Source organism: Dama dama, chromosome 25, assembly GCF_033118175.1.
Source record: "Dama dama isolate Ldn47 chromosome 25, ASM3311817v1, whole genome shotgun sequence".
Lineage (NCBI taxonomy): Eukaryota > Metazoa > Chordata > Mammalia > Artiodactyla > Cervidae > Dama > Dama dama.
Window position 1 is genome coordinate 24730662 of NC_083705.1, and position 24583 is coordinate 24755244.

Here is a 24583-nt window from a genome sequence, read left to right on the forward strand (position 1 = left end):
GTAGCTTGCTTCTGAAGATTTCAGAACACTGTGCAAACAATTATGAGCTCCCCATTACAGGACTGTCAGGGGAAAGGGGCTTTGAGAAAATAAAAGTCTGTGCAAAATGATCCAGCAAGCCATGGTTGGAGAAAGAGCCCAACTCTGAAATCTGAGGGTCTATCCTTCTCTTTTGGTTTTGCTGGTAGCTCAGACGGTAAAGCATCTGCCTACAATGTGGGAGACCCGAGTTCGATTCCTGGGTTGGGAAGATCCCCTGGAGAAGGAAATGGCAACCCACTCCAGTATTCTTGCCTGGAAAATCCCATGGACTGAGGATCCTGGTAGGCTACAGTCCACGCGGTTGCAAAGAGTCGGACACGACTGAGCAACTTCACTTCACTCACTTATCCTTCTCTTTCAACTTTCTCACTTAGGGAAAATATGCTATCTTGATTCCATATTCTTTTCAAATACACACCCCTGAGAATTTAAAACACGAAATGAAGAGTCTGTTGTCTCCAAGCAAAATCCAAGAACACACAAGTAAGTCAGAATAACCAAGGGGCAGCAGCCTAATCACTGTTGTACCCAGAATACTTGGGAGATAACAGATACTCAGTAAATACTTTTAAAACTAATTAATCCACTTAAGTATTCACACACAAAAAAAGGTTATTCCTCTCATATACAAATATATTTTCAAACTGACCCAAATCCATAAATCACATACTTGCTTGCTTCAGATAGGCAGTTTTAAGGCTTCCTTCCCCTGAGAATATTGAAAACCTTTCCCCTCCGTCTAAAATTAGCATGTCACAATAGAACAGCTTCCTACTCAAGTCCACAATTCTCTGTTAACACTCTGGGACATGGGTTCTCAACTCTAAAAAGTACTGAGATACTACTACTTCATGTCAACGTCTCTCAAAGACTATGAAAAGAAAATGTGGTCACTGAAATCGCCTCCCCCCCCCCAACAAAAAAAAAAAATCTAGCATTTAATATATAAATAGAAAGGTCAGAAATCTGGTCCCCAAATTTGTTTGGATACCAGAAATTACCTTTTTTTAAAAAATAAACAGTTAAAATATTACCTGAAGGCACTCTTCTGAGAAAGAAAAGGCAGAACAAAGGGGAAGTAAAAGAAACTATCAAATCACTTTGTTGTGTATTAGGAACTAGTGTAGTGCTGTAAGTCAATTATACTTCAAAAACAAACCCATAGAAAAAGAGGCTTGTGGTTACCAGAAAGAGGTGGGGGAGAGAGAATTGGAAGAGGGCAATCAAAATGTACAGACTTCCAGTTATAGGATAAATAAGTACTGGTGATATAATACATTATGATAAATATAACACTGCTGCGTCATATAGAACAGTTGTTAAGAGTAAATCCTAAGATTGTCATCACAAGGAAAAAATATTTTGAATATTTTTTATTTAATTCTGTATCTGTATGAGATGATGAATGCTCCCTAAACTTACTGGAATCATTTCATGATGTATGTAAGTCAAATCATCCTGTTGTCCACCTTATACTATGCTGTATGTTAACAAACCTGGAGGGGGAAAAAAAACCCAACTGAATCTTACATAAACCAAAAGAGCACTTCCACCCCAAACCAAAGAGACAGGAGAATTGATTTCTGATGAAACTACATTTTGATCTTTGATTTTCTTTGCAGGATGGTGTGTGTGTGGTGTGTGGTCCTGGCTCTTTCTCTGGGAAGTATGGTGTCCATAAAACCTGTGCCTCGTGGTTCTCTGCACCCCTCTTCTCCAGACCAGCACACTGGTTTCTGTCACCAGCCTCTGTCTAAGGAAAACCAGGGCTGAGGTTTCCCTGGCAGGGCTGCTGCTCCCCTCCACTTTGAAAACTTGTGGGCCAGCCTGTTTGGAAACGACAGCACCCTGCTTTCTGCCTCCCCATACTCCCAGTGCAGACACATCCGAGGGCTAAGGGACACACACCAGGCCTGCTGAGGACTTCAGACTCCAGCAGTGGGCCCCGACGCTGCCCTGAAGGCTTTTGATGTTATTGTTAATGAATTGACTGATATAATTATTGTACATATATTGCATAAAGTTGACTTCCGTACATACCCATGAAACTAGCACCTCAATCAAGATGGTGGACATGTCAATCACTCCCCAAAATGTCTTTGTATCCCTTTATAGAAACCCCCCCTTCTCATTCCTCCCTGGCAACTGCCACTTTGCTGTCACTGAAGATTAGTCTGCATTTTACAGTTTTATATAAATAGAATCATATGGTATATACTCATTTTTGTCTGGCGTCTTTTACTCAGCATATTTATTTTGAGATCCATCCATGTTGTATACATCAACAGTCTATTGCTTTTGATGGATGAATATTATCCCATTGTACGGATAGACTACAATTTGTTTTTTCCTTTCTCTTGTTAATGGATATGGAGGTTGTTTCCAGTTTGGGACTGTTACAAAGATGTTACCAGCATTCACATAAAACTCCTGGTCAAGAGACCAGAAGACTTTCTATTCATAAGAATGAACAGATAAGCTATGGACTCTATCTAAAAATTTCATTCAAGATGTCAAAGTGAAATAGCCCCACAAATGCTTATGCAGAGGCTACTATGAGACAATAAAGTTGATTTTATAATTTTACCTTAAGAATTTCTTTTTCAATGTCAAATGTACATCTAGACATAGAGAGGTTTTGTACTGCTTTAAGCACGTAAAAGATAGATACCATTTTCCTCCCTCAAGTCATTACATTTTGCTTTACTCACAGTTATTGAATATTTTTTCAAATTGAAGGTTTGTGGCAATCCTGTATTGAGCAAGTCTATTGCTCAACAGCAATAGACCTGTTTTTTCAATAACAATTCCTCACATCATGTCCATCACACTTTGTTAGTGCTCACAATATTTCAAAGTTTTTCATCATTATTACACTTGTTAGGTGATCTGTGATCAGTGATCTTTAATATTACTATTATAATTGTTTTAGATGCACAAACCATGCCATTTAATGGATAGATGTTCTGTGTTCTGACTGCTTCACTAACTGGCTGTTCCTGGTTTCTTGTCCTGTCCTCAGGCCTCTCTGTTCCCTGAGACACAACAATGTAGCAGTTAGGCCACATAATAACCCTATAGTGGTCTCTAACTGTTCAGATGAAGAACCACGGACCACGGGTCTTTTCCTTCAAATCAAAAGACAGAAATAATTAAGCATAGCAAGGAAGACATATCGAAAGCAGAGACAAGCTGAAAGCTAGACCTCCTGTGCCCGTTAGCCAAGTTGTAAATGCAAAGGAAGAGTTCTCAAAGGAAATTAAAACTGCTACTCCAGTGAACACACAAATGATAAGAAAGTAAAACAGCCCTATTTCCAATAAGAAGAAAGTTTTAGGGGTCTGGATAGAAAATCAAATCAGGCTCAACAGTCCCTTAAAAAAGCATAATCCAGGTTAAAGCTTTAAATATCTCCAGTTCTATGAATGCTGAGAGAGGTGAGGAAGCTGCAGAAGGAAAGTTTAAAGCTAGTAGAGATTGGTTCCCGAGGTTCAAGGAAAGAAGCTGTAGCCATAATATAAAAGTGCCAGATGAAATAGCAAATGATGATGTAGACACTTCAGCAAGTTATTCGGGAGATCTAGCTAAGATCATTAATGAAGGTGGCTATAGTAAACAGATTTTCAATGTAGACCTAACAGTCTTATAGGGCTTCCCAGGTGGCACTAGTGGTAAAGAACCAGCCTGCCGATGCAGGTGGATGTAAGAGACACAGGTTCAATCAGTGGGTCGGAAAGATCCCCTGGAGGAGGGCACGGCAACCCACTCTAGTATTCTTGCCTGGAGAATCCCATGGACAGAGGAGCCTGGCAGGCTATAATCCATAGTGTCACACAGAGTTGGACGTGACTGAAAGGACTTAACACTCATGCATGCAACAGCCTCACATTGGAAGAAGATTCCAGGCAGGACTTTCATAGCTGAAGAGAAGTCAAAGCTTGGCTTCAAAGGACAAAATGACTCTCTTATTAGAGACAATAAGTTATCTTATTAGTTACTTTCAGTTGAATCCAGTGCTTATTTACCATTCTGAAAATCCTAGGATCTTTAAGAATTGTGCTAAATTTACTCTGCCTGAACTCTCTAAATGGAACAAAAAAGCCTGAATGACAGCCCATCTGTTGACAACATGGCTTCCTAAATATTTTAAGCCCACTCTTGAGACCTATCACTCAGGGGGAAAAAAAGGTTTCTTTTCAAAATATCACTATTCATTGACAATGTACCTGGTCACCCAAGAATTCTGATGGAGATGTACAACAAGTTTAATATTGTTTTCATGCCTGCTAACACAACATCCATTCTGCAGCCCATGGATCATGGACCAAATTAGACTTTCAAGTCTTATTATTAGAGAAATGTATTTCACAAGGCTATAGCTGCCATAGATAGTGATTCCTCTGATGGATCTGAGCAAAGTCAATTGAAAACCTTCTGGAAAGGAGTCACCATACTAGATGCCATCAAGAACATATTTAATTCATGAGAAGAGGTCAAAGTATCAACATTAACAGGAATTTGGAAGAATATAATTCCAGCTCTCATGGATGTCTGAGGGGTTCAAGACTTCAGTGGAGGAAATCTCTGTACATGTGGTGGAAACAGCAAGAGAATTAGAAGTGAAGCCTGAAGACATGACTGCATTGTTGCAATTTCAGGATACAACTTTAATGGAAGAGGAGTTGCTTTGTGTGGATTAGCAACAAAAGTGGCTTATTGAGGTGAAAGCTATCCTGGTGAAGATGCTGTGCAGATCATTGAAAGGATAGCAAAAGATTTAGAATACTGCATAAACTTAGTTGATAAAGCAGTGGAAAGATTTGAGAGGATTGACTCTGACTTTGAAAGAAGTTCTTCTGTGGGTAAAATGCTATCAATCAGCATTGCATGCTACAGAGAAATCGTCCACGAAAGGAAGAGTTAGCCGATGAGGCACAATTCAGTGTTGTCTTATTTTAAGAAAGTGCCACAGTCGCCTCAAACTTTAGCAACCACTGATCAGTCAGCAGTCATCAACACTGAGACAAGACCCCCCACCATGACTCACTGAGGGTCCAGATGATATTTAGGATTTTTAGCAAAAACATTTTAATTAATGTATATACATTTCTTTTTTAGACATAATAATATTACATACTTAATAGACTACAGCATGTGTGTGCTAAGTCCCTTCAGTCATGTCTGACTCTTTGCAACCCTATGGACTGTAGCCCACCAGGCTCCTCTGTCCATGGGATTCTCCAGGCAAGAACACAGGAGAGGGCTGCCATGTCCTCCTCCGGAAGATCTTCCTGACCCAGAAATCGAACCCTCATCTCTTCTGTCTCCTGCATTGGTAGGAGGGTTCATTACCACTAATGCCACCTAGGAAGCCCAGACTACAGCATAGGATAAACATAACTTTTATACACACTAGGGGAAAAAAGTTTATATGATTCACTTTCTTGTGATATTTGGTTTCTTGCAGTGGTCTAAAAGCAAACCCACAATATCTCTGAGTATGTATGCCTATAATTAACACCCATGAGTTCATAATATTAGAGAGCAGATGTGAATGAGAGAGAATAGAATATAAATCTCCAAACCTAACTTACTGGACATAATCAGGAATATTTAAGACATCAATCCCTTGGTCTGAAAACTATCAAAAGGAAAAAATAAGCATTTATCCTTTTTTTCTTGTATGAACTATATTTAATAGCAACCAAATAGCCTAATTTGATAAGGAAAAGTGGATTTTTTTCCCCAAAATTCCATCCAATAAACATGGAAAGGATGGTAGAATCTAACTGGAAAGTCACTACTTTTCATTCCCTCATCAAAAGAATCAGTCAACAATAATCAGGGATTGAAATATTATACAAAAGGTTGTTGGGGAGTTTACACAGGAGGGATTGAGCTATCATCACCTGAACCTAGTGATCAATCTTGGCATTACTAAGAATCGGTGCATCCAGATATTATATGCTGACATTGTATAACATGGATCAGAGAGCATAATCTACAAAGTATTCTTGCCCCAAAAGTTGAAATTGGATAGAATCAATTAAGGAAGTCAAGTGATAAAGGTCCAAGTTAACTGGCACCACAGTTAATAGAAAAATCCAGAAATCTAAAGGACAACTGACCCAATTTTTTCCAAAAGTTAGTGGCAGGATAAAGAAGTGACAAGGTGGACTGTCATTAACACTGAAATAAGACCCTCCACCAGGAAAGAGACCATGACTCACTGAAGGCTCAGAGAACAATTAGCATTTTTTGGAGGAGAAGGCGGCAGCAGAAGTTGAGATGGTTGGATGGCATCACCAACTCAACGGACAGAAGTTTGAGCAAAGTCCAGGATATACTGAAGGACAGGGAAGACTGGTATGCTGTAGTTCATGGGGTCGCAAAGAGTCGGACAAGACTTACAGTGACTGAACAACAACAAAGCAATAAAGTATTTTTAATATTTTTAGGCATAAGGTTATTGTACACTTAATAGACTGCAAAACAGTGTAAACATAACTTTTATATGCACTGGGGAACCAAAAAATTCATGTGACTCACATTATTGCCACATTCCCTTTACTGAAGCAGTCTGAACCCAAACCTGCAGTATCTTTGGGGTATAGTTGTACTTCATTTGCAAATTCAGCCACGTATTCACCTACTCAGTTATCAAAATGCATATTACATGCCTGATACTGTACTGTGTGCCACAGGACTACAAAAGTTAAGAAGTTAAATCCTTACTTAGTGAGAAGCTGGCATCTTTACACTTTGAAAACCAACACAAGTAGTCTATGCCTGTTTTAACATTCATTACCTCCATGGTAAAAATAAGAGAGAGTAAAATTAACAAGCTGCCTAGATTGCTAGAAACATAAGTCAACTCCCACAGAGCACGGAGAGGAAGCTTCTGCCCCCTTTGTAGTCATTGTTCTTTTCATGTGAAAGCAGGGAGCTCACGTAGACATGCAGGTAGGTGATTTATGACCCATAGGGACACAAGAATCAATGGAAGGAGCAACAAAGCAGCAACGCTCAACAGCTCTCCTAAGCATGTTGAGCAAAAGTTAATCCTTTAATACAAAACTCAAAACTCTGTTCCCTGAATGACCTCCTCCTCCATCTATCTACAAACCCACCCAATTCTTCTCCCCAGATCTTTTTCCAAAATAGACCTAGAAAGACTACATGCATCACCACTTCTAGCTACTTTTGACTGCCTTGTAATGTCATTTTCCAAAATGGACCTAGAAAGACTACATGCATCACCACTTCTAGCTACTTTTGACTGCCTTGTAATGTCATTTTCCAAAATGGACCTAGAAAGACTACATGCATCACCACTTCTAGTTACTTTTGACTGCCTTGTAATGTCAGTATAAATCCATTGTTACAAAATGGGGGACCATTTCCAGGCCAAAAGGTACAGGTATATTCAGCTAAAATCCCTGCTCTATGGGAACACAGTATACTCTTTTTTTTAATTAATTTATATTTTAATTGAAGGATAATTTCTTTACAGAATTTTGTTGTTTACTGTCAAACATCAACATGAATCAGCCAGAGATGATAGCCACAGTATAGTCTTATCACTTCATTATTGGGGTTAAAAGAAAGCAAACCAGGAGTTGGCCCGCCGCCGCCCCCTGGTCCGCGCTCTCGGCCCTTAGGCCAGGCGGTACCCAGCCCTCCCGGCACCCCCGTCCTCTCCTCCCTCCAGCCTGCCCTTCCCCACGGGAATGCCACCCTCCACCTTCGCCCCAGCCCTCTTCTCTCCCCGCCGGAGCTGGAGCCGCGGAGGCAGCAGTAGCAGCAGCAGCAAGAGGAGGAGCCAGAGGCGGCAGTGGCCAGGGAGCCCATGGCCTACAGTCAAGGAGGTGGCAAGAAGAAAGTTTGCTACTACTATGATGGTGATATTGGAAATTATTATTATGGACAGGGTCATCCCATGAAACCTCATAGGATCCGCATGACCCATAACTTGCTGCTAAATTATGGCTTATATAGAAAAATGGAAATATATAGGCCCCATAAATCCACTGCTGAAGAAATGACAAAATACCACAGTGATGAGTACATCAAATTTCTATGTTCAATAAGACCAGATAACACGTCTGAGCATAGTAAGCAGATGCAGAGATTTAATGTTGGAGAGGACTGTCCAGTGTTTGATGGGCTTTTGGGGTTTTGTCAGCTTTCAACTGGTGGCTCAGTTGCTGGTGCTGTGAAGTTAAACCGACAACAAACTGATATGGCTGTTAACTGGGCTGGAGGATTACATCATGCTAAGAAATCAGAAGCATCAGGATTCTGTTATGTTAATGATATTGTGCTTGCCATCCTTGAATTACTAAAGTATCATCAGAGAGTCTTATATACTGATATTGATATCCATCATGGTGATGGTGTTGAGGAGGCTTTTTATACAACAGATCATGTAATGACTGTATCGTTCCATAAATATAGGGAATACTTTCCTGGAACAGGAGACTTATGGGATATTGGTGCAGGAAAAGGCAAATACTATGCTGTCAATTTTCCAATGAGAGATGGTATAGATGATGAATCATATGGCCAGATATTTAAGCCTATTATTTCAAAAGTGATGGAGATGTATCAGCCTAGTGCTGTGGTGCTACAGTGAGGTGCAGACTATCTGGTGATAGACTTGGTTGCTTCAATTTGACAGTTAAAGGTCATGCTAAATGTGTAGAAGTTGTAAAAACTTTCAATTTACCATTACTGATGCTTGGGGGAGGTGGATACACATTCTGCAACGTTGCTCAGTGTTGGACATATGAGACTGCAGTTGCCCTTGACTGTGAGATTCCCAACGAATTGCCATATAATGATTATTTTGAGTATTTTGGACCAGACTTCAAACTGCATATTAGTCCTTCAAGCATGACAAACCAGAACACTCCAGAATATATGGAAAAGATAAAACAGCATTTATTTGAAAATTTACGCATGTTGCCTCATGCACCTGGTGTCCAGATGCAAGCTATTTCAGAAGATGCAGTTCATGAGGATAGTGGAGATGAAGATGGAGAAGATACAGACAAGAGAATTTTTATTCGAGCATCAGACAAACGAATAGCTTGTGATGAAGAGTTCTCAGATTCTGAGCACGAAAGAGAAGGTGGTCATAGAAATGTGGCTGATCACAAGAAAGGAGCAAAAAAAGCTAGCATCAAAGAAGAAGGAAACGGAGGACAAAAAAAGCAGATGTTAAGGAGGAAGATAAATCCAAGGATAATAGTGGTGAAAAAACAGATACCAAAGGAGCCAAATCAGAATAGCTCAGCAATCCTTGAATTTGAGTCTCACCACTTTGAGAAACCATAAAAAAGTGAGCAAATGTTGGGAAGAAAAATGTTCTTTCTTTTTGAAGACTTCTGGCTTCATTTTATACTACTTTGGCATGGACTGTATTTATTTTCAAAATGGCTTTTGTTTTTGTTTTTCTTGGCAAGTTTTATTGTGAGTTTTCCAATTATGAAGCAAAATTTCTTTCCTCCACCATGCTTTACATGATAGTATTTAAAATTTATGTGTTATTATATCAAAAAACTGATCTATTAAAGAAGTAATTGGCCTTTCTGAGCTGATTTTTTCCATCTTTTGTAATTATCTTTATTAAAAAATTGTACTTCAAAAAAAAAAAAGCAAACCATTACACCTGCTTTCTCTCCTTGAATATTTTTTCATATATAAGATCATAGCATCCATACCATGATCCCTAAATCCACTAACTTTACACTTTTTTCCCTACTGATTAGCCTGATACCTCCTTCTTCCAGCATAATAGCTTTTCTTTTCATCAACACTGTCTACTCAGACAGCTGAGTCTCAGAATGTTTATTTTCCTATTTAACACCTAATATGCATATTTTTATAATTTTTTGCAAAAAAATATTTTCTAGGTACAGTTGATGCCTAGTTAGGCAAGTTGAGATGGTAGTAGGAATATGAGTATCCTTGAAAGGTATTTCTGTCAGATTTAGTGAGTATTGTGCAACCTTTGTTCTCATACAGTATCAGTCAATTTATTTTATTAATTCTATTTTTCTTAGGTTCAGTCACTCAGTTATGTCCGACTCTTTGCAACCCCATGGATTTCTTAAACTAATGTTAAAATGAGTTTGCAATCTACAGTATATACTAAATGGGGCTAATGATTTGGAGATAAAGTAACATAAGCATCATATATATGGATTTTAATGTTTTCTCGGCTAATCCTCTGTGGCTCAGCTAGTAAAGAATCCACGTGCAATGTGGGAGACCTGGGTTCAATTCCTGGGTTGGGAAGATCCCCTGGAGAAGGGAATGGCTACCCACTCCAGTACTCTGGCCTGAAGAATTCCATGGACAGTCCATGGGGTCTCAAAGGGTTGGACATGACTGAGAGACTTTCCCTTTCACTTTTTCAGCTAATCCACAAAACAACAGTGACAGTGTTTGCTTAGACACTTAAGCTACCTTGCACACTACAGCTTTCTGCCACTGAATACCATGCATTATACATCTACCTTTATACAGCATCCACGGGGATTATCAGCCCATTTATAACTGGTGCCAATGACACCAGAGTACATGAAATGTCACATGTGTCAGGGAATGTTTGACGGGAGGATTCCTACGTGCTGTCTCTCATGAGTCCTTTGTCCCTCTTCAAGCGGAACAGCACGCTGCTCCCAGGGACTGAGGTCATTGTGTGAGGCAGGCTTGGGTCTCCTTTAGTAAACATTCTCTTTAGGACAAAACTGCTTAGTCTCGTTCCCCTTTCTTGAGATATGGATTCCCTCCTGACCTTGTGACTAACATTACCCCTTGTTCCCTTGGTAACGGTTGCTGTACATTTGGTTTTCTGATCTCTTTCATTCCTGAAAGAAGTTTCTTGTACCAGAGCCTATATATACTCATAGAAAAATCATTAAAGCACCTTTGCTCCATTAGAGCTTAGGTCCCCGGGTCTTTTTTTGTCTCTCTCTCTCTTTCTCTTACTTTCTTATTTTCGACTCTGTACCACCAGGTTCCGATCCATTAAAGGACCCCAACAACATTTCTTTCTTTTCCTAAATCAAATTAAACCCAGTTCAAGCTCCAAGTAGCCAAGGTTGACAAGAACAAGATCAATCAGGTGTCAGCGATGCTTTATAAGAAAGGATCAAAAATTTTACAACAGAAAAACCATAGAGCTTATAGAATCTAAAAAACAGAGATAGCCCCAGGTTCTGGCAGTTCATTCAAAGTCTGTCAATTTCTGGTGTCCATGGTTACCCATGTATCATTAAAATTCAGGCTCTGCCTTCTCTGGTGGTAGTGGGGATGGGAGGTACTTTCTGGTGCAATTAAATGTCTTTCACCTCCTAAACTACCACCACATTCCTATACCCATCTCAAGGAATCTAACTGCATATCTCCAGAAAATGAGTCACTGCTCCCCAACCTTCAATCATAAAATGTTCTATTAGTAAACCCTCTTAGACAATTTCATCAGATCATCATGGTGACATTTCACCTTTGGGAAGATAGGCTTATCTCAAGAGTTGTTGAGAAGAAGAATTTGATGTTTCAAATTATAGTGGTCATGGTAACAGCAGTAATTGTGAGAAATAAAACCCTCAATATTCATAGCTTAAAACAGTAGAGGACTTTCCTGGTGGTACAAGTGGATAAGAACCCACATACCAATGCAGGGGATATGGCTTTGATCCCTGGTCCGTGAAGATTCCACACGCCTCAGAGAAACTAAGCCTGTGTGCCACAAATATTGAGCTCGGGCTCCAGAGTCCATGAGCTGCGACTACTGAGGCCCACGTGCCTAGGGCCTGTGGTCCCCAAGGGAAGCCACCGCAGAGAGGCCCAAGCGCCACAACAGAGTAGCCCCCTCCCTGCAATTAGAAAGAGTCTGTGCATAGCAGCAAAGACCCAGTGCAGCCAAAAATATTAAATAAACATATATTTTAAAAATAAAGTTGAAGTAAAATAAAAGTTTTTTAAAAACAGTAGAAAACTATGGATTTTCCTGGTGTGCATCATGCTCCATTCCACTCAGTCATTCAGGAACCCAGGCTGACAGAAGTTCAGCTGTTTTCAACTTGGGCTTCCAAGGTTGCTATGGGCATAGATATCCAGCAAACCAAAGGAGGAGGGCAACATAGAGGCGGCACTCTGCTTCCTGTCCACCTTGGCTCGACAGTGACACCCAGCAACTCCTCTTACATCCTAGCAGCAGAATTGAGTCACAGAGCCTCACTTGGGAGCACCGGCACTGATAAATTCTATACGATGGAAGCGAAAGCATCTATTTTCATTAATAATTAGCCATGTCTACTACCAAATCATAGACAATCCAGATTTAAAATACATCTGTTCAGTTGTTCTTCCTAATTGGTAAGGAGACTCTCCAAAGAGCCAATAATTGGGAAAAGGGTGAAAAGCAAGAAATCAACTGGATCAAGATTTTCCTGCATGATGTACAGCGATGAACAAGGAACAGGACAGAAATTCATAGAGCACTCAAGCTGTGAAGAAGCACAAGTAGAGACTGCCTGGCTCATCTTACAAGAAATTACAGCCTAATAAGGTTGGACACGACTGAGCAACTGAACTGAACTGAACTGACTGAAGGTTAAGTTAGCTTTCCTAAACCACAAAACTCATTAATGGGAGAAAAAGAAGAAAAAATTTTAAAAAGCCTCAAATCCCTTGAGCCTTTGCCAGGTGCTTGTTCCACTAAGATTCAGTTTTCCCATTTTTGGGGCCTTGTTTGTAACCCAAAGACATGGACGCAATTCTTTACAGTTAGAGCTGTGAGACTCCAGAAATGTCCCTTGGGAGGAGAGAGGAAGAGACGTTCACACTCTCCCAGATGAGGCCGCTATGTACTTGCTGACTTCTGCATATACCTGTGATCAGGGTGTAATTTCACAGCCTGGTGTCAACAGTCACCAGCAAGGCCTCTGCTTTTCATGCTTTGTTCCCATCTTGAACCACATACATTTAATTTTGGAAAGTCATTTGTTTCCTTTTTGGCAGCATTCAGACCGAAAACTGTAAATTTATTGCCAACAGGAACTACATTTAAAGTCACTGATGAGTCATGGGAAAAACACCCTGAAATTTCTATTTAGGGAGGATTCTGCTTCATCACTGAATCGTGTTCCCCAGGGTGGCTTTCACTGCTTTTGGAGAAATACACTGTTCACTGGCTCCTGTTATTTATTCCTCACCTGAAGTCATTAGCTCAGTTTCTGATGCTAAAAATTGTTGCTATGGAAATAATTATTATTATTTCAGAAGACAAAAGGAAAATGGCTTCATGCATAACCTCATGAAGTAGCAGAAACTGATGAAAATCTCACTAACAAAGATACTATTTTCATACTGAAGTTGCTAGTAAAATGTGTTAGAGAAAGGGGAGAAGGAATAAGAGGAAATAAAATGCCACTTGAATTACGTTGGCAGTTTCTTGAGTTTCTTTGTTAGCCTAGTTGGGAAAGTAGAATTATGTTATCAGCTGATGATCCCTCTAGAGAGCTCCAGAAGCTGCTGGAGTGAGGTACAATTTCAGAAAATTTACCTTTCAGAGTCTCTCTACCTTTGTTAGTAAAAGGCAACCCACAGCTTTTTCTATGTAACTTCTCTTTACAGAAGATGCCAAGACAGCAAGAGAACCAGGAAGACGTAGAAAAATGACAGAATAATGAATGGAATTTCCCTGTTGATCATGAAAATTTCAGCTAAGGTCACAAAGCCACAAAGTAACAGGTATTTTATATACCCCACATTCTTGAGAGAGCCACCAGCCACATCTCATGGCATTTACTAGTGAGGGCAACTAACATAACACCCCCATGCCCACTATACAGTGGTTCTCAAACACGGCTACACACTAAAATAAGCTGGAGAACTTTTCAAAAACACTCATGTCTGAGCCCAGTCAAGTCAGAATCTTTGTGGTTGGGCCCAAATACTAACAAGCTTTTAAAGGCTTCCCAGGTGATTCTAATATACAGCCAGCTTGGAGAACCACTGATCCACAAGAACGAAAGGTTAGAATCTTTGGAGTTGTACTTTATCTGTTTGTTTTGAATGCTCTGGCTTCTCCTTCCCTTTCTGGGCCCAGGTCAGGGAACTCTGCATTGAAGATGCCTCTAGCTATGATCCCGAAAGGACACACTCACCTACCTCAAAGGGAAACAGCATGTCGATACCAGCCACACGGCAGTTGTGGACACCCAGAGAAGGACCACAATAGCAGCAGTGAAATCAAAAGACTTTGGCCCTTTTCTGAAATCTCTCTCACTTGTCCAGCCCAGCCCCGGAGGAGATAAAAGCAGAAAGGGGAGGAAGAAGAAAAAGACGATACCCCTTTCACTGCTAATACAAATACCTCAAGCTGAGGCCTGGCTGGCTGTGGGCCACTAAATTGGATGTGACATTTAAGTTTCAACATAGACCAGAGAAGGCTGGACTTTTCAATATCTGAAAATGACTGAAAACGTTGAATCTTCCCAAGATGTTATTAAAGGAAACAAAAGAAAAGTGATTCAAAAAAGAGTGTTTTAAAAAAGTAATAGAGGAAAAATAAACCACCTTATATTTGAATCCCACTTGAGATGTTCTATAAACCACTTGATGACTATACTTCCTATATGAATTAATCGATCACATCATGAGGATGCAAAAGGCAATGACTTATATAACCTCCCATATTCCCTCTTTCAGTGATTCTAGCATAGGTAAGATAACAAAGGATTAAAAAACCAAAAAAAAAAAAAAAAGGCTACTTTCAAAAAAAAAAGAGGAAATTCCAAACCCTCCTCCACTTTCTAGACCTAACCAAAGAGAGGAGTCATTCTATTTGCAGGGGTGGTACCCTTGGGATCATCTTACTCTTCTTCTGAAATGTATGGATCAGAAGCAACAACTGGGAGTCACCAGCTGAAACTGCTGGAGTGACGGGTGGGACGATCACTAGAATGGAAGCTAGACCTAAAGGTAACAGAGAGCTACATGTCCATTCAGAATGGCCCACTCCATGGCTGTGAATATGGAAGTTATATAATTCATTGTAAGTCTCTCTTTCTTATTCACTTCCTAGTCGTAATTTACTCAAGGGTGAGAGATGAAAGAAAAGTCCTAGAGACCTACACCCATCTACAAAAGTATAGGCCACCATGCACCTCCCTGGATAAAGTCCTGACTCCAAGTAGTTGACTGAGCTTTCCCCGGGAAGGCCATTTTGGCAAGGACATAGGTGATGTCTTCATTAATAGCACAAACTTACATTTCTTCACACAATACATCAAACAATCTTTTTATTCCTCTTTTTAGGAAAAGAAAATCTCTTTCCACAATCAAGTCCAAAGACCACTGGGTGTTGACTGAGAGGTATCCTATCAGCTTCCCATTTGTATTCTTTTCAACCAACCAATTTGAAATTGCTTTCCCAATTACTAATGAATGGCTAAAACCCCAAAAGGATGGATGTCATCTCTTAGAAGGCTCAAAATTAACTATTTATTTCTTAAGATGGATTCTATCCCATTAGTATAGTATGTGTTAAAAAAAAATCTATATATTGGGTAGATGAATAGATGGGTGAATGAATGGACTGATGATCAAACAAATGAACAGAGAACACCCATGTTCAAGTTCAGGCAAGCCTAGAGCAATTCTGGGTGGGGCTTGGGGCCCAAGGAAAGTAAGAAAAGGAAAGAGATAGCACAGGAGAAAGAGATTTAGAAACAAATTTTACATCATAATTTTTCCCAGTACTACGCTATAATAATAATAATATAATAATAAGTATTGAGGCAGTTAAGTGTCACCCCTTCATAATGAATAAATCTCAACAGTTTCCTTGCTTAATGAGCCAACATTTAAAAATCCCTGGTTTGGTCTTAAAGGTAAGCCAGCCTTAGTCTTCCCATTTAAAGCTGTCAGACATTTTTTTCCTCTCTCAGTCCACAGCTGGCAAATTGCAAAGTTTCAGGATCTGAACCAGATATAAACAACTTTATACATAATGAAATTCCAACTAAGCAATTTCTCTGAACTCAAAGATTACTCACAAATTAGGCACAGCCTATAAATTGACTTTTGATAAAATTAATGTTGAATTGCCTTGTCTAGACAGGCCTGTGCATTTGAGGGTTTTGACATTGCTGAATGCTGAATTTGTGATTTTAAATCTGAGTTCTGGCTATTTTAGGCTATTCCTACCTCCTTGATGGCACTGTAATGAAAGAACTTCAGAGGGTTGGTGTTTTGGGGTGGGTTTTTTTTTTAGTTTTTTCTTTCTTTTTTTTTTTTTTTTTTTGGTCTAAGTGTTTTTAACAAAAAAAAAATTCTCATTTGTAGAAATTTTCCATTACCTAACACATATATCCATCTTCCTAAAAATCAGTTAATAAGAGTATTTATCAATATAGAGAGAACAGAAGCCACCTACCCAACTTATATCCTCATAAATTAAAAATTACTCTGATTTTCCAATTTCCTGAGAAATCAACATATAATTTATCTGATAATGGATGTACAGCCATAAATCATTAACAACATACTCTTCAATCTCTGATCAGGTAACGGATTCATTCATTCTTGGTGAGAGGCAGGAAATGGAAAAGGTCATTCTAACTGGACATCTCCAGTTCCAGGGACCCATTTGGATGATTTAAGAAGTTCCCACAAAAGCCAAGATTCTAAAATAAATATTCTGATAGTCTGAATACCACATCTGAGCCATTCCTTCTCTAATTGCCTTTTGGCAATAAAGGCTCTGAAAGATAGACGCAGACCACCATGAACTCTCTTTGTCAAAATGGAGGCACGGCGAAGCAGAATGCCCCATAGGAGACCATCGGTGGGAGAAAGCATCTCTATCGTCCCGCCTTCTACAAGTTTCCTGCGTTACCTCCTGCTCTCAACACCCAGCACAGAGGCTTCTGTGTGGTCTGTCTTCAGGCTACTTGCTGGGCAGGACAGCCTCCCATTCTCTCTCCCCACCACCCGTGTGCAGGCAGCCCAGGCAGAGTAGCTCTGTATCCCTTGGCACACCTCCAGGCAGTTTTCCCCTCCCGCACTGGCCTGTGGCTATAACTTGTTCAGTCTCTGCTGCATAGCATTCCATTGTGTGAACATACCACAACCCATTCATCAGATGGCCGAGGGAGGCTTGAGAAGCTTTGAGTTTGGAGTTATCACAAATAATGCCACTACGAATGTGCTTGCACATAATTTTTGTGCACATACGCACTCACTTCTGTTATCTATATACCTAAGTCATTGCATGATGACTGATAAAGAATCAATGGAGTTCTCTGCCTAGAGGCTGTTCATTTAGCTCATTTCTGTTGAATTATACACTACAGCATCTTTTGTTCCTATTGACTGGTTCCAGAGTGGACTGAGGAAACATTACTGCCCATGGAGAACTTGACCATAACTGTGCTCAGCTGGAAAGAGAATGGCAAGGCCAACCCAGTGGGCTCACAGTTAAAACGGGATTTTCTGAAAGAGAACAGCACCTATCATGAACAAAAACGAGCTATGTGATGAGGTCGATTTGCTGGAAGAGACTAGAATTTCAGAGGGATACCTAGAGCATGAAAGTGTGGGTCCAACCTGCTACCTGCCCAGCTAAACAAAGAGCCTGGGAACTAGTATGAAAGGCCAAAGGTTTGTTTAAGATACCAACACCGGCCACACTCTGTTGTGTGTTTGTGTTGTTTTATTGCCTAACTTTCTGTTCATCACTGAAGCCAAAGCAGAAGGAAACAACTAGAAAATAGCACATACAAAATTCAGGCAAGGTGTTCTCCGCAGCTCTCTGACAGGCTGAAAAAGGATCAACAGGGGAAGCCACAGTGCCTCCTCTTTAGGAAAATTTTTAAAACAGGATCAACTCCTTTGAAACCATCCAGCCAAACGCCTTGGAAGTCAAAGAATAACCAGAAGTACAGCAAAGCTTTCTCAGACCTCTTTGCTGTGTGTGGACCCTGGGCACAGAAATACAGAATGAGTGTTTACATGCCAGAGTCAGTTTTGATAGCAGCACCTCCAGTCTGCCAGCTCAGCGGTTAGTTTCTATTTCCTTTCCCTATGGAGGTTTATCCCAGGCAGGTTCCCAAGCTTCTCTGTAGAAGCTTAATGCTCCTCTTGCTGCCACCCTCTACTTGTACCTCTACTTGTTTTGATGACTCACTTTACACTAAAGGGCTGCAAAATAAAAATCAACGTATGCCCATCAACAGAGCTTTAGAAACCATCCTGGTTTCTCAGCTTTGTTTGACTATAAAGGGAAATTCACTCATGGCCTAAAAATGTACTAAGTAGAAAGGCTGATAATGTAGAGGCCAAGCTTTGATTGAACCCCAGCCATTGCCAGCTGGTCTTATCTCAAAGCAGAGTGAGCCAGGTATCTCCCCAGGACTATCTTCCCTCATTCCACATAATGAAGTGCCAAAGAAGGGGCAGCCGGGATCTGCTGACTCAGCCCACAAAAATTCATGGCTGGAAGAAGTATGGACTCAGACCTGACAGCCCTTAGCCTGCTATTGTTGTTCAGTCGCTAAGTCGTGTCCGACTCCTCGTGACCCCATGGACTGCAGCACGCCAGGCTTCACTGTCCTTCACTCTATCTCAGGGGGCATTTGAATCTGAAGGAGCAGCTGGGGAGGGGTTCCCATGGTGTTCTGGTTTGATGAGTATGGCTAACAGATGACCTGACCAGAAACATCCTAACTCCTATCACCACAGACATGGAGACACTCTATTTTGAGGCCCTTGCTGAGTTCCAGAAGACTTCTAGAGGTAGGGAGAGTCTTATATGCCATTAGCAGATACTGACAATTAGCCATGTAAATCAGATTATCTGGTTTCTATACCTAAGAGCATTCGTTGGGGAAGAATAAAGGTTGACTTGGAGAAGAGAGCGGGGAAGTTAAGGCCAAAGCAAAAAAGTTAAGTCCCAAACGAAAAAACCAGTTCACCCTGGATTATCCTTGTATTCATCTCTTGAAAATGACAATCCAAAAGTAAGCCAACTTTGAGCTTTCAGGGACAGTCATTGCCTCCTGACAGCCTCTCCCTGGGCATAGGGAGGGAAGAAGATGGACAAGTCTTTATCATGTTAGTTATGTGATGACAGGTCTTATCAACACTGCTATCCATCCAGAGGGAAACACTGTTTATGAAAGCTGAGATCTGTGCTATCTGTATGGACTACCCAGGGCAAGAACCGTTTCACCTAGCAGAAGTCCAGGAATCCCTTCCCATTCTTAGCAAAACTTTTCTAGAGCTAAAGAGATACTTCTAACTCTTATCCCAAATAACCTAGGCTTTCACAAGTGGCGTAACTTTCTGGCTCACTAAGGACTCTCTCTAAACTTGGATAGCATTATCTGTCCTTCAAAGCTTTTCCTCTTCCAAGATTGAAGCAAAGGACTTGGACCTCCATGTGCACACCTGAAACCCTCTCTTCTGCTATGTTTTTCTTCCTCCTACTTCATGAGTTGGAGGCTTCCTTTCTCAAAATCCCTAAGTCCTTTCTTCATTTTCCTTTCAAGTAGTTTTCTAAAATACTTCTCTACTTAGAAAAAGGGTAAATAGTACATGTGAATGTTTCCCTTAAAGAAAATTCCCATAACCTTTCCTGACTCCAGCCACACACCTGCCATCATATCTGGGCGCCACTGAGCTTGAAACAGTGACATCACAGTCACCCTCAGAATTGTGTGTCTGCTTTCATTCCTCTTGATGACATGAGAGTGCTATTTCAAACCTCAAAATAGGCATCTCCTATCCCTGTCTTCCCTGGTCCTAACAGCACTGCCCCATAGAAATACAATGTGAGCCATAATCTATAGGTTTAAATTTTCCATAGCCACATAAAAAGAAAAAGAAAGGGGTGAGATTAATTTAGCCCAATATATCCAAATATCAACAATGTAATCAAGGTAATAAAACTAGATATTTTACATTCTTTCTATTAGCTCTTCAGGATGTATTTTATAACACATTTCCATTTGAATGCTTACATTTTCATTGGAGGTATTTGGTCTGTATTTGGGTTTCACAAAATTTACAATGGAAAAGTAGATTCAATAGAAAAGTAGATTCAAACAGACCTAAAAGTTTTCCAATAAGTGAATCAGTATCAGGTTTTAAATTTACATTTAAATTAATTAAAACTAAAACTTTAGTTTCACTGTAGCCTCCTGAGAGACTGCTCCTTCTCCTCCGCCCCATGTAAACTTCACAATCAGTTGGCGGTATTGCATTTCTCCTGTTCATCAATGACATTCCTGAGTATACTTACAAAATGCCTTTCTCTGAAGTTCATACCATTTTCTCCCCACCATCACCCTACCTCCCAGTCATTTCTCCCCATTGGTCAGACCCTGGCATCTGGCTCCCCCTCTTCTCCACCTCCAGTCCTTCCATTCTGGATAATCCCAGGGCTGTGTAATATCCTAGCCAACATCTGGCCTCAGAATTTGCTGACTCTGAATTTCAGTGACCTTCAATTTATTACTATTTCAGCCACCCACATCCACAACTACCTTCTAGATTTTGTTATAACCCTGACCTCCTCCAAGTCTCAAACCAAATGCTTACTCCACCTCATTATCTCCACTCCCCAACCTTCTGGTTCTTCCATTCTCCTGACTTTATAAAAACACATAGTCCCCAGAGACATCCCTTTCCTCCCAGCCCTCTGTCCTAACCCCTGACCTCACAGCACAGTGAGACAGTGAGGGGTAGAGTTCCTGACACTGGATTCTGACATTGCACAGAAGTGCTACTTACAAGCTCTGTAGCCTTGGGCAAATTATTCAACTTCCCTGCACCTTGCTTTCTCCCTGTCTAAAATAAGGATAAAAACTCTGTCAAGAAAGTTCGGTAAGACTCAAACATAAAGCACTTAATATCATGCAGCCAAATACATCCATTAAATAGTTTTCTCCTGAGCCAGGGTAGGACTGTTCCCAGCTTACACCACTGTTCTTTTCCCTCATCCTTCTGCCCCACCCATACCCAGGCACACCCATACCCAGATCAGTGCTGCTGCCTGCCTTCCTCTCGTCTATACCCAGCCAACTAAGCCCCCCTGGACAAACGGACAGAGTGGTGCCATCAGAATACTATGTTTCTAAAGTCAACACTACTGCCTGAACAATTCACTGGCCTTCAGTCAGCTCCTCTGCCACACCTAGAGGTCCTTCAATCAGCCCACACATAGCAAGCTCTTCCCCAATCAGAACTGAAGGCTATGAAATCCAGGTAAGCACTAGCAGATCTCTAATGAGAAATTTGGGGGAAATTGAACACTAGTTAGAAAACTAATGAGTATTTTTTTCCCTTTTGCTGGGCTTCAAACTGTCAGAACAGTTACGTTATAAAAGAAACTCTAAGTGGCTTCTACCAAGCCTACCCCATCTCTGGGGCATCAGATTTGCCCACAGATTCAAGGAACTAGGATTCTGTAGTCCAAATAGAACAGTTGGGGGAGCAAAAGCCCCAGTAAAAGAGGACAGGGAAATGAAGTTGGAGGAAGAAAGGAGTTTCCTTAAGAAGACAGTGAGGTTCTTGGAAGCCAAGTCAGGCAAATTCAAAAGAGAGGCATCACTGTGCCTGTGTTTAAACATGGCACGATAGCATGAATGATCACCCTAAAGCTGCCCACACCCAGAACCTGTGAAGATAACAAACGGGAGAAAGGGGATTAAGCAGGTGAGATTAAATTAAGGATACTGAGATGGGGGAATCTCCTGCATCATGTGGTACAGCCCAAACATAATCACACATCCTCATGAGAGGGAAGCAGAGGGAGATTTGATGCTGAAGTAGGAGCTGTCACAATAAAGAGAGATTAGAATGATGTGAGGAAGGGCTTGTGAGCTCAGCTCACTGCAGCCCCCAGAAGCTCAGCATGTCAAGGACATGGATTTTTCCCCAGAGCCAAGAGAAGGACCCATCCCTGCCCATCCCCTCACTCTAATGCAGTGAGACTGACTCAGGTTTCTGCACCAGCTATGAGACAAGTGTCTACTGTTTCAAGCTATTGGTTACAAAGTAATTTGTTACAGCAGCAAAAAGAATCTTAATACCCAGGGGTACTATGGAAAACCTCCAGGTTTCAGGAATATTTCAAAGTTAACAAGTCAGGTCTGTGCTATGAGGGAACACACACTCAGGTTTGGTTCTTAGGGCTTCAGCCTTTCTCCCCCTGCTGGGTGAGGAGACAGCCTGATGAAGGAAAATCATCAGCCAGGCCTGGGTTCAACGTTGCTCTAACAATTGATGCCTCTGGAAGAAAGCAGCCTGCTCAGAGACAGGAGTGAGCCACATCTATTCAGAAAAACAGATACTTTAGGTGCTCCCAGAATTAATTGACTTATCACATATCTCTAACTATTGGGGACCCCACAAGGACCAAACTGGAAAGGGTATGTCAGGGGGGAAAAAAAGTCTATATAGGTCTGTGATAGGCTGGCTTGTGTTCCCTTCAAATTCATATGCTGAAGTCCTAACACCCAGGACCTCAAAACATAACCTTATTTGGAAATAGGGTCATTGCAGATGTCATCAGTTATGATGAGAGCTTACTGGAATAGGGTGAACCCCTACTGCAATAAAACCAGTGTCCTCTAAAATGGGGAAATCTGGCCACTAAGACATTCAAGAGAACATCACACGAAGACCGGAGTTACGCGGCCATACGCAGAAGAGCTACCGGAAACAGACAGAGGGAGCCTGGAGGGGTCCTTCCTGGCGCCTGCAGAGGAAGCTTGGGCCTGCTGACACCGGACCTCAGACTCTGGCCACCAGAACTGTGAGAAAATAAACCCTGTTGTCTGAGCCGCTCAGTCTGCAGTTCACTGTTACGGCAGCGCTGACACCCTAACACAAACTCCCAAAGGAAAGAAAAAAGAAGGAAGGAGCGCTCCCTGGTTTAACAGACGGCGCCGGGCTGACGCAGGGTAAAGAACGACCAGGACGGAGCTGGTTCAACCGTTAAAGCTCAGTTGGACCTGCTTCCACAGGAGGCGACGAGGAGAGAGGCCCCGGGGCGGGAGAAAGACGCACCTTCCGTGCTGCAGGCGGAGGGGCTGACGGGGTGTTTCTGCTGCCTGAGGAGGCCAGGCCCCGAGCCTGGAAAGAATCAGAAGCTAGTAAAGGGAAGTTTGGGGGTCAGTGGGGAGTTCACGAGCGAGCCCCGGGGGTGCAAATTTCAGACATACTAACCTTGGATTTCGTTCAGGAATATGAGGGTGGTCCTCGGGCTCAGCAGCTCCTGTGGCCCGTATTCCCGGGAGTTACGGAGCAGCCCCCAGAGACCTGGTGGAGTGTGGAGCTCTCCCTCCATCTCTCTGGGCACCGGGGCCACAACCAAGAAGGTGCTGGAATCTGTCCAGGATGAAGACGTTCAGGAGAGCTGGCACAGGGGAGACTGTAGAAAATCATTCACGTCAACTTTCCTAAGAAGTTCCTTGTAAAACACCTCACTTCCCATCACGGCACATCCACGTTAAAAAAAAAAAAAAAAAAAAGCCACCTCTGCTGAAAAACCACCCTTACAAATTGCAGGGAGCTTGCTCCTGCAAGGTAATCACAGGTTCATAACCACAGCTCTCAGAGAAGAAAAGAGCAGTTCATGTTGAGAGTTAGAAAAGAATTTCATTTGAGTGGAAGAAAGCTGACTTTGCAACCAGATTAGAGGCTGCTTGAAGGAGGGCAAGACCTTAATCCAGTGGAGCCCCCACTGTGACTCTGGGCTTTCTCCCTGAGTCCTTCAGAGGTTGTGGGTGGGAGCCTGGGGGGTTGTTGAGTCACTACTAACCCCTGTCTCCAGTTATGGCCACTCCCTCCCTCAGCCTGCGGGCTCACGGGGCTAGAAGCCTCTTCTCTTGCATTTAAAACAGTCCCCAGGTGTTCCGTGTTACTTACTACCAGAAAGAGAAGCCCGGAGCCACACCAGCTGTAACCATTAACCCACAGGACCATTCTTTAGAGCATCAAATACAAGGAACAACCCTTGACTGCAGTCCACTCAGGTCAGGGCTGAGGCTTTTTAACCGCATTTTCATTAGTCCAACCCTTGATGCACTGCAGGTGAGGGAAATCAAGAACTTAGGTTTTTGATGCAGAGAATATTCTAATATTCTGGCTTTGTTTTATGCACTGTATAATTCACATGCCAGAGACATTATCCTGTCCTTTGGTATTCAAAACCACCTAATCCAGGTCTCCTCTCTCACACCACCCCCTACCAGAGGGCTGCCACCAGGTCACTACCAGCCCTCAAGTTCTGTTCCCGTCAGACTCGCCACCTCTTATGAGTCATTTTCATGGCTCTTTTCTTGGAAATTAATCATTTGCTCTTGAATTCTCCAGCAACTTTGACATTGCCTCCACCAAACCAAAATAAAACCAAAATGCCACTCACTTATCTTAAGCACATGTACCCTGAGGCTGCAGGAGTTTAGAAGTGTTAGCAATGTGGTGAAGCTAACACATGTGAGAATCACTAACA

At 41.6% G+C, this 24583-nt stretch overlaps 1 pseudogene; it reads left to right on the forward strand.

Annotated features, from left to right (window-relative positions):
• The first annotated feature begins 7824 nt into the window (after nt 1-7824).
• Nucleotides 7825-9614, forward strand: LOC133046551 (histone deacetylase 2-like; annotated as a pseudogene).
• Nucleotides 9615-24583: the final 14969 nt, after the last annotated feature.